Consider the following 19,131-nt stretch of genomic DNA (forward strand, 5'->3'; position numbering starts at 1 on the left):
TGTATGGCCTCAAAGACTAAAATATTTACTATGTAGCCATTTACAAAATAAGTGTGCTGATCTCTGGTCTATTCTTTTTTTTTTTTTTTTTTTTTGGTGAGGAAGATTGACCCTGAGCTAACATCATGCCCATCTTCCTCTACTTTATATGTGGGACGCCTGCCACAGCATGGCTTGGTAAGTGGTATGTAGGTCCACACCTGGGATCTGAACCTGCAAACACCCGGCTGCCAAAGCAGAGTGTGTAAACTTAACCACTGCACCACCAGGCCAGCCCCTCTGGTCTATTCTTAGACCAACACTCGCTCTTCTGATGACTGTGGCTTTGTGATAAGTCTTAAAATTAGGTAGTATGTGTCCTCTAACTTTGTTTTTCCTTTTCAGGATTATTTTGGCTACCTAAGTCTTTTGCAGTTGCATACAAATTTTACAATAAACTTTCAATTGCTACAAAAATCCTGACGGGATTTTGACTGTGATTGTGTTGAATCTATTAATTAATTTGGGGATAAGTGACATCTTAGAATAAAGAGTCTTCGAATTCATAAACATGGTATACTCTGCTATTTCTTTAGGTCTTCCTTAATTCTTCTCAGCAGCTTTTTGTAGTTTTTACTATACCTGCTTACTTACTAAGTCTTGCACACCTTTTGTCAAATTATTATTTTCTGTTTTCTGATGCTATTGTACACGATATTTTTTACTCCATTTTCTGATTGTTTGTTGTAGAATATAGAAATAGAACTGAGAGCAGGGTGGCTGAATAGGAGGCTCCTGACTTTCCCTCCTCCCATGGAGGATCAATTCCCTCTGAGAGAAATCCAGAAAAGAACTGAGTGACTCCTACACATCAGGCAACTGAGAAAATGTGAAGAATTTCTTTTTGTTCGTGAGAAAGAAGGTAAGAAGAAGAGAAGAAAGAAGACAAGAGGAGATAGCAAGATGGCAGGTGCCTGGCTGGGTACCAGGTCAGGATCTTCTAAGGAGGGCCAGTGAGAAACCTCTAGTGAGGGGAGGACTGAAAGGATACTTTAGAACAGAAATGTATAATGTTTATATATAGATTATGTGTTTATGTGATATAACATATGACCTCTTCCATGACCCTCAAATCTTCAATCAAGTCTACACCATGCTTACAAATAATATGGGTAGATTGGTGGGGGGAGGGGGGAGTTGTGTGTGTGTATGTGCTTATGGGTGTACGTAAATCAGGTTAGATGGGCTTCCCTCTGGGAAGATACACTAGAGTAAAAAGACATCAGCTATAAACCAGATCCTGGAGACAGAGGCGACATAAGAATGCAAGGCCCAGATGACATCTGGGTTATCCGTGTCAGTATACATTAAACATGGGGCAAAAAATAAAGGAAAGACACTCAGGAATGAGGCTGAAGTGCTGATCATGCAAATCCTGTAGGGCCCTGAGTTTTCTATCAGCCAACATGGAGACCAAAGCCTTATCAGTCACACAGTCATGATATATAAATAGGCCAACTTCCCAGGAGAATGGCAATTGTACTTTGTACCAAGATCAGAGTATACTTTGCCTCCAGGACACCCTCATTACTCAATATTCTCAACGACATCCTGACAGAAGACACAAACGTGAGCCTCTGCAATGACTTCTGACACCAACTATCCAGAATTAGGCCAAGTTTCATAGGTGAAGGGCACAGTCCTCACAAGACTGCGCTCCCTTCAGACACCAGGGGCAAGTTCAGGGGACCCTTGGCCAAACTCACTTCTGACCAGCTGGCTATAAATTTAGTTGTTTCACTAACCCCTCAGGTTCAATAATTCTTTAGAATGACTCACAAAACTCAGGAAAGCGCTATACTTATGATTAACGTTTTATTATAGCAAAAGGAGACAAATCAGAACCAGCCAAAAGGAGAGGCACATTGAGCAAGGTCTGGGACAGTCTCAAACATAAAGCTTCCATCATCCTCAGGAACGTGTCACCCTCCTGGCACACCAATGTGTGGCAATATGCAGAGTACTGCCAACTAGGGAAGCTCACTTGAGCTTCAGTATCCAGATTTTTATTGGAATTACATTATGTAGGCATGACTCATCGGCCATGTGGTTGAACTCAATCTCCAGGCCCCTCCTCTCCCCAGGACTCAAAGATCCAATCCTCTAATCACATGGTTGATCTTTTTGGCATGGCCAGCCCCCATCCTGAGGTATCCTGCTAGCATAAATTTTCTAGGGCCCACTGTGAATCACCTCATTACCATAAACTATCAGGTGTGGTCTGAAAGGCCCACCATGAATAACAAATACTACACTCCTATCATTCTGGAAGTTCTGAGGGTTTAGTTGCTACCTCCCAGGAACCAGGGACAAAGGCCAGCCAAATTCTTTATTACACAGCCTCTCATGGGTTGCTTCTAACAACAGCCCTCAATCTGGAATGATGGCGTCAGACCAAAGCACAAATTAGAAAAAATAATTCTTAATAGAGGGATGCAGTTGGCTGTTTATGGTGGAACAAATGAAGCTCTCTCCATCAAAATTCTTGGGAGGGAGCCTCAGCTTGCCCTGGACAGCATCTAGAAAGCAAAGTAGGAACAGGATTCCAAGTTAGCTCAGTGGAAAGAGCACTAAGATCCAATACTGGCCCCTCATCCACCAACTCTTTATGTAAACTTGGGTTCACCCTTCTCCTCTCTGGCTTCACCATCCCCATCCATAGAAGGAGGGGCTGGGATGACAGGGCCTCCACACACCTCCCACTCAGGGATTTGATGGTTCTGCACTTTCAGTGCTGGCAGAGAGAGCTTAGACCTTCCGGCCCTTTGTCTGATCTCCAAGGAGTCAAATTTCCTCTCACTTGTTCTTCACTCAACTCAAGGCAGCCCCTCCTTACACATACACTTACTCTTCTGGTTGTTGAGAGTAATTTTCTTTCCGGGTGGTTCCTTCTGGTTCTAAGTTTTATCCGCAAGGTCAAGCTGGATTGCAAATAAAGTTTCACACTCAGAAAGCCACTGGACAGCTCCCCAGTCTGGTCTCCTCAGCCTCCGTGACCTTAATTTCTCGGGTGACCACAGCCTCCAGTCACTTCATCCATACCTTAGCTCACCCAGCTGTGATCTGTAACATCTAACCTTCCTCCCTCACTTCTACTTCTACCTCAGACTAAATTTCATCTGTCTTCATCCTTTACTCTAGCGCAGGAACCAACAAACATTTTCTGTAAGCAGCCAGACAGGAAATATTTTAGGCCTTGTGTGCTGTAGTGTCTCTGTTGAAATTACTCAACTCTGCCATTATAGCAACAGTGAAGCAGCCATAGACAATACCTCAACAAATGGATGTGGCTGTGTTTCAATAAAACTTTATTTAAAAATACAGACTGTGGGCTGGATTCGGCCCCCAGGCTGTCGTCTGCCAAACCCTGCTCTAGTGAAGCAGGTTCTGGGGGAGCATGGAATGTACATTTGTTTGGGGGGAACTAATGACAACAGTTACCACTTACTCAGATGAATCACATGCATCATATCATTCAGTCCTCACAATTACCCTGGAAAATGAGTGGTGGAAACTAGAAAAGGCATTGAGCTCTATTACCAGGTTGGTATGACAATCATGACTGTAGGTAGATCCAGGAGCAAGAGGGCAGGGCACAGCTGGCATCTGGGATAATAATAACAGCTAACAATGATTGAGCACCTAATATGTGCCAGGCACTAGGTACATTTTTCTCAATTTATGCTCACAATAACCCTAAGAGGTTGCTGCTAACATTATCCTCTCCTTTGAGACAAAGAACTGAGGCACAAAGCATTAACTGAGGCCCGGGTCACATAGCTTTAAGTTCAGAGCCCAGATTTAATTGCAGACAGCCTATCTGCAGAATCTCTGACGGTAAGCACCATGCCCTTCTGCTGGGCTACACATGAAGAAAATGAGTTATCATTTCTACTCCCCAACAAAACAAGAGACAACAAAATGTTCTGTGAGTGTGTGTGTATTTGAGTGTCTATGTGAGTGTCTGTGTGTGAGTGTAGGTGAGTATGTGGGAGAGGAGACGGGGTGGCGAGGGAGGATGTCAGATCTATCAAAAGGTAAATTTCAAAAACACCACAGAAGAACGGTCAATAAAGTCTTGAACTAGAAATAGGTGGATGGAAGTCATTGGGAAAAAGAAACAGTGTCCAGGACTCTTTTTTCCCCAGAAATGCAGCCACAGAGAAATCAGCAAAGGACTGTCAGAGGAAGGAGGCCTCGGGGTGGAAAGACCATCATAGAGTCTGAGAGTCAAAAGTTGGCAGAAACAACGAAGGGCACATTATGAGATCCTTCAATGAGGCAGGGTCATTCCTTAGAGGACTGGCCTGCTCACCTACACTCCGCGATGTGAATTTTGATCATCCAGTCTGAGAGAATATTTCTAAGCATGCATAAGCTCAGAAATATTCTGATGTCCCCGTGAGCACAAAAAATTGGTGGTCATCTGCTGTATGAAATATTGTCCATAAATTATTAATCTCATTTCACACATTTGAATGTTTGGAGGGAACGAAGCAACACAGAAAGAGAGAAAGGTTCTGGTTACCCTAATCAGATCTCCCACAGTCGAGGTTGTCAGCACCCAGAGCTGTCAGGTGGAAGCTTCCTGTCTCCTGCCTCTTCCTGAGGATGTGCCATGAGCCCCCAGAGCTGTCAGATGGAAGCTTCCTGTCTCCTGCCCCTTCCTGAGGATGTGCCATGAGCCCCCACATACCCATCCCAAGGGGGAGCCATAAAAATGTGGACTAATCAGAAAAACTATCACTGGCTTTGAAAGTACGATAATTCTTAAGCAAATTCTTAGCTTTCCTCTATTCTTTTCACCAGAGGGAGTGAGCAGACCACGGTGAAAGCGAAGAACTTGTCCGAGATCGGCAGAGGCCAGAGGTTAGCTCTTTGCCTTCGCAGGGGGTGACTACAGGAGCTGCAGTGGAAACTGGTGCCTGAGGAAGGCTTATCAAGATGCTGGACAGCCCCTGTGATTTCCTTCCCAGGGGCCCACTGTCTGCTAGAGGGCCACATTCATTGGACACACAAAACCTCACAAGATGTTAATCAACCTTGAAGTCTGCCGTCCCCACCCATCCAGCAGCCTTGTAGAGAATCACTGTTCTAGAGCCTTCATAGCCAATGCTGAGTCTGGACAACACTGCCAGGTAATGTGAGCCCGTGCTGGGAGGCTCAATGACCAAAGAAGAAAGTGCACTCACCTTTGCTTGGCACTAAGGCCCTCCATGGCCAGGTCCACACTATCTTTTGTTTCTTTTTGTTTTGTTGGATTGTTTTCATTTAACCACAGAAGTAGTATACACACAGTTTTTAAACATTTTCTTCAAATGACACAGAATTACATAAAATAAAAGATAAAAGCCCTCCCATTCCATTCCCCAGGGGGAGTCACTGTTTAGTCTCCATTCTTAATTTTTAGTTGTTATCTTTGCACCTTTAAATGATAAATTTACACGTTGAGCTCACAGTTCTCAACATCAGGCACAATCTGCTGACTCTTCTTGTAAAATATAAGGGACTTAGCACATACTTCTCCCCACTCGCGATTCCTGTCCACGATACTTTGAGTTTGTCACGTGCCGGGAAACATTTTGTGTCCTAGGTCTTCCCTGTAAGAGCTTCATGTTGCAGCCACGTTTAGCTACTCGTCCTTTTTCAAAAATTTATTTAATAATTGAATATATTAAACTTTGAGGAAACTTCATTCGAGTTTGACAAGACAGACCATGTCCAGGTTCATGATACTTACAATCCCAATCAGTTTAATGAATTGAAAGCACACAGTGTATTTTCTCTAAACAGAAAAGAATTAAATTAAAAATCAATAACAAAAATGTATTTGGAAAATATCCAATATTTGGAAATTAAATAATGCGGTTCTAAATAACCCATGGTCAAAAAAGAAAAACTAAGAAAGTTAGAATATTCTGAACTGAAGGAACATGAAAACCACATATCAAAATTGTGGTATGTAGCTAAACCCATGCTTAGAGGGAGATTTAAATCAATGGAATTGAAAACAGATAAGCAATAGAGACAATCAATTAAAGCAAAAACTGTTTCTGTAAAAAGATCAATAAAATTGTAAACATGTGACTAGATGATCATGGAAAAAAGTAAAGATACAAATTACCAATATCACGAATGAAAAACTTCACACCAGTGGTCCCTCATGAAAAGTGACGCAAAGATCCTCATAAAAACATTAGCAAATAGAATCCAGCAATACATAAAAGGGATGATATATCACAACCAATGTGGTTTATTTCAAGAATACAAGGTTGTTTCATCACTTAAAAAACAATCAATGTACAGAGCTGGCCTCAGGCTGGGCTTAACAAGGACAACAGAGAACCATTCTTGCCTCTGTACTAGCCTAGCACTGAGTACCAAACAACGGTAGGGGGTTGAACAAGGTCATGTATCGTGACACTCTTTGTAGCACAAACATAGATGTATACCTGTGTGTGTGTGTGTGTGTGTATATATATATATATATATATATATATCCCATCCTAACCACAAAGCAACAGCAGCCCACCATTACAGAAATTGGAAGCCTACCATCATTACAGAAATTGGAAGCCTAGCATGCAGTAAAGGTAGCAACACCAGCAACATCACCCAAACATACTCAACTCCTGTCTAGGTTGACTCAACTCCCACATACTAATGGCCAGACAAAGAAGAGGCATGCCATTTCCACACTTCATACTGTTCACCTTGGTCTCTACTGTTCTACACAGGAAGTCCAGCATTGAGTCAAAAATTACAAGATGCATAAAATGGCAAGTAAAAAACACTCCAATATCTACAGAAGCAGAGTCAAACATGACCCCCATGTTGGAACTGACAGACAGTAACTTTAAATATGTTAAATGGTGTATAGAGGACGACATCCTTCATGAACACATGGGGAATTTCAGAAAGGAGATGGAAACTACAGGAAAGAGTCCAATGGAAATGCTGGAAATAGAACATAGATGTCAGAGAGAAAGAATTCCTTTGACAGGCTCATCCATACCCTTGACACATCAGAGCAAAGAGTCAGTGAATATGAAGATAGGTCAAGAGAAATTATCCAAACTGAAACACAAAGAGATAAAAGAGTGAAAAATAAGACAGAACATCCAAGAGCTGGAGGATAACAGCAAATAGCCTAAAGAACGCACCTAGAGTCCCATAAGGAGGAGAGGGAAAACAACCAAAATGAATATTTGAAGAGACAATGGTTGAGAATTTTCCAAAAATAATTGAAGATGTCAAAGCAAAGATCCAAGAATCCCATAGAACCCCAATCAGGATAAATAAATAAATTTTAAAACACCTACAGATATCATACTGTCTGACTCAGCTTGGGCTGCCATGACAAAATACCACAGACTCAGGGGCTTAAACAACAAAAACTTATTTCTCATAGTTCTGGAGGTTGGAAGTCCAAGACCAAGGTGCCAGTTGACCGAGTTCTTGGTGAGAGCTCTGTTCCTGGCTTGCAGACAGCTACCTTCTCACCATGTCTTCACTCTACCTCTCCTTGGTGCATGCACACAGAGACAGAAAGCTCTCTCTCTTCCTCTTCTTGTAACGCCACAGGTCCTATCAGATTAGGACCCCACATTGATGACCTCATTTAACCTAAATTACCTCCCAAAAGCCCTATCTCCTTGGAGGCTAGGGCTTCAACATATGAACTTGGGTGACACAATTCAGTCCTTAGCACATACTACGCTGGAAACCAAAGATAAAGAGAAAATCTTGAAGGCAGCCAGAGAATATACAAACATCATATAAAGAGAAACAAAACCAAAGGTGAAGTTTACAAAAGACTTCTCCTCCGAAGCTATGAGGGCCAGCAGACAATGGAGTGACACTTTTAAAGAACTGAAATTAAAAAATTCCAACCCATAATTTTACACCCTATGAAAATAGCTTTCAAGGAAGAAGGTAAAATAAAGACATTTTCAAACAAATAAAAGCTGGAATAATTCATTGCCAGCAGATTTTCACTACAAGAAAAGTTAGCCAGAGTTCATAACAAAAATTCTATGATACTAAATGGAAATTCTGATCTAAATAAAGAAATGAAGAGCACTAGAGATGGTAAAAATGAAAGTAAATGTAAAAGACGTGTTTTCTTATTTTTAATCACTTTTTAAAATTAATCGATATAATTATATTAACAGATTAAAAGAGAAAATCATATGATCATTTTAATAGATGCAGAAAGAGCATTTGGCAAAATTCAATACCCATTCATGATAAAGAATATGTACATCAGAAAAACAATAATAGAACATAACATCTAAATCTGATAAAAGGCATTCATACAATATCTATAGCTAACATTATACTTTGTAATGATATACTGAATGAATTTTTACTTCTAATTTCAGGAACAAGACAAGAATATCTACTCTCATGACTTTTATTCAACAATGTTCTGGAGATCCTAGCCAGTAAAATAAGGGAAGAAAAAGAAATGAATAGCATGCAAATGGAAAGGAAGAAGTAAAGTTCTCTCTCTCTTTTTTTTTTATGGGAAAGATTCTCTCTGAGATAACATCTCTTGCCAATCTTCCTCTCTCTTTTTTTCCTCCCCAAAGCCCCAGTACATAGTTGTATATTCTAGTTGTCAGTCCTTCAAGTTCTTCTATGTGAGCTGCTGCCACAGCATGGCTACTGACAGACAAGTGATGTACTTCTGCACCTGGGAACCAAACCTAGGCCACCAAAGCGGAGTGCACCAAACTTTAACTGCTAGGCCATCAGGGCTGGCTCAGTAAAGTTCTCTTTATCCCAGACAATGTGACTCTTTAGGTAGAAAGTCTTAAAAAATCATCAAACAGGCTACCAGAATTAATAACTGAGTTTAGCAAGATAACATGCTATATGATCAAAGAGAAAAAAAATCAGTTGTATTTCTATATGCTAGTAACAAACAATTGGAAAAAATGAAATTAAAGTAAATGCCATTCTCTCATACATTGACACTCAGGAAAAAAGTATCAATTTCTTAATAAACTAAGCATACCTTTACCACATAATCCAGCAATTGCACACTTGAGAATTTGTCCTACAAAAATCAAAACTATGATCATACAAAAACATGTACACATATTCACAATATCTTTATTTATAATAACCCAAAGCTGGAAACAATCCAAGTGTCCTTCAGTGGTCAAATGGTTAGACAAACTATAGTATATTTGTACCACGGAATGCTTGTCAGAAATAAAAAGGAATAAATTATTGATACATACAACTTGGATGGATCTCAAGGAGATTATGCTGAGTGAAAAAAGCCAATCTCAGAAGGTTAATTATGATGCCATTTATATAACATTCTTGAAACGACAAAATTCTAGAGGTGGAGAATACATTAGTAGTTACAAAGAACAAGGCAGGGGGAAGAGAAGGGGAGAGCTGTAACTATAAGGATAGTATGAGGGACCTTTGTGGTGATAGAATAGGTCTGTATCTTGATTAAGTGATAGTTATACAAATCTACACATGTGATAAAATTACACAGAGCTTCACACACACACAAATAAGTGCATGTGACACTAGTGAAATCTGCATAAGGTCTGTGGATTGTACCAACGTCAATTTCCCACTTTTGATGTTGTACTATATTTATGTAAGATGTTACCATTGAGACGAAGTGGTTGAAGAGTATGTAGGACCATTCCATACTATTTTGGCCGCTTTCTGTGAACCTATAATTACACGAAAATAAAAAGTTTTTTAAAAATACCATTCACAATAGCTTCAAAACCATGAAATATTTACAGATAAATTTAACAAAGTATGTGTAAGATCTGTACACTGTAAACTACGAGACACTGATGAGATAAATTAAAGACAACCTACATAATTGGAGAGATATACCATGTTCATGGATTGCAAGAGTCGATAGTGTTACAGTGTCAGTTATGCCCAAATAGATATGTAGATTTAATGGAATCTAAAACAAAATCAATCCCAGAAGACATTTTTGTTGAAACTGACAGGTTGAATCTAAAATTTGCATGGAAATGCAAAGGACCCAGAATAGCCAAACAATTTTAAAAGAAATGAACAAATTTGGAGGACTTATACCACATGATTTCAATACTTAATATAAAACAACAGAATCGGCATAAAGATAGACATATGGATCAATGGAACAAAATACGATCCAGAAATAAACCCATACATACATTATAAACTGATTTTCAGCAAAGATGTCAAGATAATTAAATGGGAAAAAAATAATTTCTTTCAACAAATGGTGCTAGAACAACTGAATATCCACATGGAAAAAATGGATCTTGACCATTACCTCACATGATACACAAAAATTAACTTGAAATGAAATATAAAAATTTCTAAAATAAAACATGAGAAAATATTTGCAACCTTAGACAGGTGTTATAGCCCAAATGTTTGTGCCCCTCCACCCCCTGCCACATTCATATATTGAAGCCCTAGCCCCAGTGTGATGGGATTTGGAGATGGGATCTCCATAGATAATTAGAGTTAGATGAGGTCATGAGGCCGGGGCCCACATGATGGGATTAGTGCCCCTATAAGAAGAAACATGCAAGAGCTTGCTCTCTCTCTCCACCATGTGAGGACACAATAAGACTGTGGCCATCTGCAAGCCAAGGAGAGAGTCCTCACCAGAATCCAACCATGCTGGCACCCTGATCTTGGACTTTCAGACTCCAGAACTGTGAGAAAATAAATTTCTGTTATTTAAGCCACCTGAGACTATGGTTTTGTTTGTTTGTTTGTTTGTTTTTATTCTGTCTGTGTTTTGTTCCCTTTTCCTTCTTTTTTCTGTTTTCTATTGGATTATTTTTTTATTGATGTTTTAATGGTTTTTAACATTGTGAAATTTTGGGGTTGTGCATTTTTGTTTGTCCATCACCATATATATGACTCCCTTCACCCCTTGTGCTCACCCCCCAACCCCCACTGCCCCTGGTAACCACAGTACAGTTTTCTCTGTCCATGTGTTGGTTTATATTCCACTTATGAGTGAGATCATACAGTGTTTGTCTTTCTCTTTCTGGCTTATTTCACTTAAAATAATACACTCCAGGCCCATCCATGTTGTTGCAAATGGGACAATTTTGTCTTTTTTTATGGCTGAGTAGTATTCCATTGTATATATATATATACTACATTTTCTTAATCCAATTGTCAGTCGAGGGACACTTAGGTTGCTTCCACTTCTTGGCTATGGTGAATAATGCTGCAATGAACATAGGGGTGCATAAGCCTCTTCGGATTGTTGATTTCAGGTTCGTTGGATAGATTCCCAGTAATGGGATGGCTGGGTCATAGGGCATCTCTATTTTTAATTCTTTGAGGAATCTCCATACCGTTTTCCATAGAGGCTGCACCAGTTTGCATTCCCACCAGCTGTGTATGAGGGTTCCTGTTTCTCCACATTCTCTCCAACACTTGTTTTTTGTCTTGGTGATTATAGACATTCTGATGGGCGTGAGGTGGTATCTTAGTGTTGTTTTGATTTGCATTTCCCTGATGATTAGTGATGTTGAACATCCCGAGACTATGGTTTTTATTATGGCAACCTAAGCTGACTAAGACAGTAGGAAAATATTTCTTACATAGGATACAAAAAGCATAAATCATAAAAGAAAAATACTGATAAGTTAAACTTTATCAAAATCTAAGACTTCTGCTCTTTGAAAGACTCCTTTAAGAAAATGAAAATATTTACAATGCATGAATCTGACAAAGGATTTACATTCAGAATACATAAGAAACACAATTCAACAATGAAAAGACAAAGAAATTACAAAATAGTCAAAAGATTTGAAAAGACCATTCAATAAAGAAGATACGCAAGTGACAAATATGTACATAAAATGTTCCACATTATTGTTCAGCAGAGAGATGCAAATGCAAATTAAAATCACCATGTAATACTACTAAAATGGCTAGAATTAAAGAGAAAATAACAAGTGTTAGCAAGATTTGGAGAAACTAGAACTCTCATGCATTGTTGATGGGGATATAAAATGGTGAAACAACTTTGGAAAAAATAGGTTGGCATGTTTTTATAAAGTTAAACATATACTTTCCATGCAGCCCTCCAATCCCATTCTTAGATATTTACCCAAGAGAAGTAAAAAAATATATCCACACAGACTTACTCATGAATGTTCAAAGCATTATTCAAAGCTTTATTCACAATATCCAAAGACATGAAACACTCTAAGCAGTCAACAACAAGTAAATGGATAAACAAATTTTGGTATTTTCACATAAGTGAGTACAACTCAGCAATAAAAACAATGAAGAATGGATACATGTAACAAAGAAACAAGACCCAAAAGTTTATACAACGTAATAGTCCATTCTAAATCAGGAAAAAGTACTCTTTAGTAACAGAATACAGATCAGAGGTTGTCTGGAGCAATGGCTGGGGGAGATTGACTGCAACAAAGCATGAGGGAAAATTTGGGGGTAACAAAAAAGCTCTATATCTTGACTGATGGTGATGGTTACATAGATGTATGTATTTGTCAAAACTCATTTTGATTATACATCATACACATAAAATGGGTGCATTTTATGATATGTAAATTTCAGTTCAATAAAGTCAATTAGAAAAATATGCAAAGGACAAACTCTAAGGATAGAAATTGTCCTTTTAATTGACTAAATCCAGCTTTACTGAATAACAAAAGATAATAATAGCACAGATATATAGCTCATATGTCTATACTAGCTCAGAAAGTTGTTAGGGAATTAAATGTGTTCACATACAAGGTGATTAGAACACTACTAGTGATACATAGGTGTTATTTATTATTATTATTAATCAAGTTACATTTTAGCTTTCTGCTATCTGATGAACAGTGGAACAAATCCCCATGGACACCAAAACTTAATCAAAGTGTACTACACTAATCAACCTTTTGTATGACTTGTTACATATGTGAGTTGTTGTGTGAAAACCAGAGGAAAAAAAGTGAAAACAGGGGCTCAGCGGAGAGAAGTGACCATGAGAACAAAGGCCCACAGTGACTCAGAAATTAAAAGCAAAACAACAGGGGCCAGTCTGGTGGCTTAGTGGTTAAGTTCCTGTGTACTGCTCTGGTGGCCTGGGTTCGTGGGCTCAGATCTTGGGCAGGGACCTACACCACTCATCAAACCATGCTGTGGTGGTGACCCACACACAAAATAGAGGTAGATTGGCACAGATGTTAGCTCAGGGCCAATCTTCCTCAAGCAAAAACAGGAAGATTGGCAACAGATATTAGCTCAGGGCCAATCTTCTTCAGCAAAAAAAATAAACAAATAAAAAGGCAACAGTAGAGGCAGAGAGAAAAAGAAAGGTGGGGTCCAAGTTAAGTCAGGTACAAGGCTTAAAATTAAGACTGAGATGCCTGCACCTGTGGGACTGCTTCACACTTTGTCCCCTAGGTATGCAAAGAGCCCACGTGAAGACAGACTCTTATCAGAAACACAAATCCCATTGGCTATATTTTTTTAAAAGTCCCTCATAACCTTGTAACAGATAGGAATAACTATCATAACCTTGATCTCTGGGGATAAACCATTCTCCCCTGATTTTCCCAGAGGCTCCATATGCAAAGGAAATTTCTTTGACACCTCCAGTTAGAAAAATCTCAGTGGATGATGCTCATTGGTCCAACACCAGTCACATGACCCCCTGGACCAATAGACAGAGACAGGGTGTTCTGAATGCCTCTGGTTTACTCACAAACCATCATCCCTTTTCAGGACAGCGGGATCTGTCACCAGCAAAAGGGAAAATGGGGTGAAGGACAAAACATGGACACGGAGGGTTTGTGAGCCAGCCAGCCACACAAATTAGTCTCAAATGCATGCAATTTTTATTCAGATCTATGCTGCATTGCCCTCTTATTCGGAGGCTGCTTGGGATTTGGACTGATGGCACGTTGCACATTCGGCTGAATGGACAGCCATTCTTTCCAGTCATCAGTTGATTAATCAGTAAATATCAGGTATCAACACTGGTAAAGAAGCCTCCCTGACCCTGTGGGAGATGGAGAGAGAAATGGACAAGATATTGCACTAGAGGGTGTTCTCAGGAGGGCAGAGGAGGTTGGCTACCAATAACTACCATCCCAGAGCTAGCTGAGCACAGAGGGTGAGGTCGCAAACATGGGGCAGCTTCAGAGAAGGGCCTTTATACAACCATCTCTTCTGATCTTTTGATCCTCGTAACAATCCTGAGGTACATAAGTTTAAGACAAGAAAATTTTCAACAGGTGATGGGGAAAGCAGGCAGACACAGGACAATTTCAGGAAAGACACAAACCTACTCAGGGAGCATTGAACAAGGCGAAGGTTTCCTCTCTCAGGTTAACACCAACTGATTTGTGGAGTGCTGTCTTCAGAGGAATTCTCCAGCTCCAGCCAGACTCAGTGTGACACAGTTCTGGGATCCAGTAACCATGTCTTCCCTGGGCGGGGTGTTGGGGGATGATGCCCGAAAATAGGAGAGGGGTGGTAGGAATAAATGAAGATGGAAAGGTAAATAGAAGCCAGAATGTTAAATGTCAGAGGGTGTGGAAAGTTGATTAGACATTGTTTTCTCTCGTTGCCAGAGGTGCAAAAAAAACACCATTTCTATTAATTTGGGTTACACCAAATTGTGGGACCAGGTGTCTGAGATTCATGCTTCTCTAACAAGTGAAATGAAAAATCAGGACCATTTTCATAACCACTGTACTCTGTTTGCCCATAGACTTATGCTCTCGGCTCCCCCTTCTGGAAAATTTGAGGTTCAGCATCACAGCGCATGTGCGTGAAGAAGGACTGAACTTGTCCCACAGTCGGGTGACAGCTGCAGTCACACCACGGAGAGGCCACTCCTCCTTGCAGCTCTCTGGAGGCCTCCATCAGCAGAGCGCAGAACAGCCCAGAACCCTGTCCTTACTGGCAGTTTTCACCCACATACAACTGCCACAACAGAGCGATGCTCATTTGTTTCAATCATGTTCCCCAGGAGGACAACTCACAACCACCCAAAAGTCACGTCCCCAACAGTGCTGATGTGTGCAGGTTCATTCTGGACTGAAGAATATCTGTTCATGAGTAGCAACCAGCAGCCAAGACTCTTCCCCTCTCTGGTCTCTATTCCACGACCCAGGGAATGACACAGTTCCTTAGATCAGTGGCAGGGCAAACCTGCACCATTTTATAAACACAGGTCCACTGTCTTTGGCTGAAACCCTCGGGGCCAAATATGATCACACGTGAAAGATCACATGTGCCTTGATGGCAGCCTTGTGAGACCCTGAGCAGAGGACCGAGCTAAGCCATGCCCTGACTCCTGATCCATGGAAACTGTGAGACAATAAATACGTGCTACTTTTAGCCTCTAAATTCATGGTAATTTGTTATGCAGCAATAGATAAACTAATTAAACAGGAAACTAGATATATGGCGTCTGGAATTAAGAAGTTCCAGTGGAGATATAAATTTGGAAATCAGCAGCGTATAGATCGTATTTGTGCTGGTTATTGTCCATTTGCCCCCACCTCAACCAAGTCTCTACCCTTCTCTGTCTTTCTCCGTGCCCCAGGAGGCTACCTTTTATTGACTACAACACATGGGCTTCCTTGGTTCAGCCAATGGGAGGCACCAGCAGGAGATCAGAAAGCAGGAGAGAGTGATCAGAACATGTCTTCCCCTGCTCCCTCCCAGCTCTGGGTAGTACAGCTCTTAGACTTGGATAAGAGTGGCCCCTGCCGGGCCAGCAGTGCCATCTGAGTGGGGCTTCACCCTCCAACCGCCCCCCCACTCCTACCATATGGGGTTGGCCTCAGTAGAAACAGTGACAGTTCACCTACAGTAACAGAAGGGAAGAGACGGTTCACCTACAGCAACAGAAGGGAAGAGAAGGTACATGGTTAAAGACGTTGAGGGGTGAGAGATGTAGACGTGGAGCTTTGAGGAATTTCTCTCCTGATTGTTTCTATTGTCTCAGTAAAGGTCATCAGCTGACAGTGAGGATGATAGCGAAGGTGTCAGCAGCCTAAGGAAAGAAGAAGTCATGGAATAGTCACGTAGGAGAACAAGAGGTGAATGGACCAGGGAAATGTACCATAGTTACCTGACAGCATTGAGGATTCACTTGAGGCTGTCGGTCATGTTTAAAGTGACGTCATGCAGCAAGATTCCTTCTCCAGCCACACTCAGCTGTGAGGGTGCAGGTGCAAAATAAGCAGATTCAGAGTGAACTAGGGTTGAAGCCTGTCCAGGTATAGCAGACAGTGTTGGTGACCTGTCCAGATCCCTTGAGACTCCTTTTCTTATTTTGGTTCCATTTGTCCATCCACCAGCTGGTGCAGGTGCCACTGATAATAGCTCATACCTGCAACCTTCTCCAAGGGCTTGTCCTTGGGTGAATGGACCACCTCACCCTGAGATGCCTGTCCAAGGGGAAAGTTACAAAACTCCTTCCTTCTTGCCTCCAGATGGGGTAGACTCCACATTACAGTTTATACTCAAGATCAAGATGAGACTTGACTTTACCTGAAACCATTTCCATGCTTCGCTCTGCCCCTTCCATATTCTGCTTCCCTCACTTTCTTAAGGGTTCTCCTGAAGGCTCCATTACCTAATCACTTGCACAGGAATCCCCATTTCAGGCTCTGCTCCTCAGAACAGCCCAGAGGATGCTACCTCTACCAAGATGAAAAGGAATGAACGACGAAGGGGGCGTCAGCGGTAGCTGAGAAGCTCCGCGGTGGCTGTCCTCTGCAGGCGGGAGCTGGCGGTAGGAGATCCTGTTACAGAGCTGGGCTCCCTGGTTTCAGTAGGGATGATAGGATTCTAGAGCAGTGGAGGCCACATGGCAGCATTAATCATCGGAGGCAAGATGACCTTAATTACTACAACAGGCAGCAACGTCAGAATAGCAGCCAGGGAGCCTGACCTGGAGGACTCTATGGAGATGGAAAATGAAGCACCATATTCCTCAGGGCAATAAATATTTGCAGGCATCAAAGATATCACTTAATACATATAATCAAAAGAAATCAAGAATGAATACACAGAAGGTTGAGGTCAGCCACCTCCACAGAGTGTCATGATGCTTCTCCCAGTTTTCCGACCTGAGCCAGGTGTCAGACCCAGATCCCAACAACTGCAAGGGAGGCTGATGAGCCCAGGCAAGGAGGACATCAGAGCCTGGGGGTGAGGCAGACCAGCAGGATCCAGGCCTGCATGAGGAGGGTGTCCAAGCAGAGTGGGGGCCCAGCGGGGTCAGGTTGTTGGTCAAATTCAGGGGGATTCACAAATGGTAAATATGTTGAGCATAATGGGAGCCGGATTTCTCACACCTGGGAAAGGCAAATACAAGTATCTACAAGGGAAGCTGGGAACTTTCTTGGATTGGTGTGGGATTGGAATTGGAGGTACAGGTGTGAGTTAATGGTTTTGAATATATACATATAGATACAGAAATATCCATATTTATCTGTGTATATGCAAATGCACAGATACATATGCACACACACATGCACACATACATATGTTCTAGCTCTGACAACTGGGGCGGCGGGGGGGCTGGAATCAGCAACACTCCAATAGATCTCGGTTTCTAAATACCACTCTCTATTTAAAGAAAGTAAGGCTACTTGGAAAAAATGGCTGATTCCAGGACTAGGGCAGGAAAAGAACAAGGTGACCATGGAAAAGTCTTATTATTCTAGAAAGTAAGGAAGTGCTCAAAGAATCATAGAGATGTATAAAACAAACACAGAAACCAGCTTAAAGGGACTCTTACTGGAATAATCTGGGGCAATATGAGCACCAAAATAAACAATGATAGTACCAGATTATAACTCATTGAATCATAGGAATCCCTAAGTCCACAACGACATAAACATATAAATGAAAAAAAATAAATGGGAAGGAAAAAAAGTGTTTCCTTATGGTAGAATGTCAACTGAAAATTAATGGAATTAGGAAATCAACATTTGGGAATCATTAGAGTAATAACTAATTCAAGTAAGAAATATCAATGGATGCTAAAACTTGTGGATTAAAATGGGATTTAATATAGCCTCAAAGTATTTTCCCCACATAATTCCTACTATTTACAAAGGGGGGACAACTAAGTACAGTGGAGAACCATGGCGGACACCATTTTGATCAAGTGATCATATCGATACCACCAGTGATGGGACAAACCCACATCGTGTAGGATTGCAATGAGAAGGACACAGCATCACTTCTCTGGAATTCTGGCCAAAATGTATAACATAGGTCTAATCATGAGGAAATATTGGACAAAACCACATTGAGGGACATTCTACAAAATGACTGGCCCGTGATCTTCAAAAACATGCCAAAGTCCTGGAAGTTAAGGAAAGACAGAGGAGCTGTTGCAGATTGAAGGAGACCATAGAAACATGACAAGTGAATGGGACATGTGACCCTGGACTAGATCCTTTTGCTAAAAAGGGACACGATGAAATTTGAATGGGGTTTCTGGAAGAAGGTATACAAGATTTCTTTGTACTATTCTTGCCACTTCTCTGTAAGTTTGAAATTATTTCAAAATAAAACCTGTTAAATAACCTATACTTTAATTTTTTTTAAAGAAAGAAGGGCTCAGTCCCCTTGGGGAAGAGGCCTGAAATACCACCGTAAGTGTATAGTAGTGATTCCTCCAGGCCTCCCCAAAATATTTGGGCAACTGCCAGTATTGGGGTAACTGTAGTGCCAATCTAGGAATATGGAGATCTTTTGAGGGCTGTTATTTACAGAGTCTGAGCTGACACAGACCCAGGGACCCAAAGCACCATCATTGTCCCCTGCTAGGGAAGTGGCAGATGGGAGCCAATAATAAAGGGTGTCCCGAGCCAAGTCTATCTCACAGTGAACCCACTGAGTCCACAGACCAACTGGTAGTCATCCCCCCAGCTCTTAAATATATAATTGGAATGGCCTTACTTGGCAGATAGCAAAAACCCCATATTGGTCCCTAACCTATGGGGTAAAAGTTGCTGTAGTATGAAAGATCAAGTGGAAGCCCCTAAAATCATACCCTCTTCTAGTCAAAATAATAAATAAAAAACG

Source organism: Ceratotherium simum, chromosome 7 (assembly GCF_057802395.1).
Source record: "Ceratotherium simum simum isolate JZ-2026a chromosome 7, ASM5780239v1, whole genome shotgun sequence".
Classification (NCBI taxonomy): domain Eukaryota; kingdom Metazoa; phylum Chordata; class Mammalia; order Perissodactyla; family Rhinocerotidae; genus Ceratotherium; species Ceratotherium simum.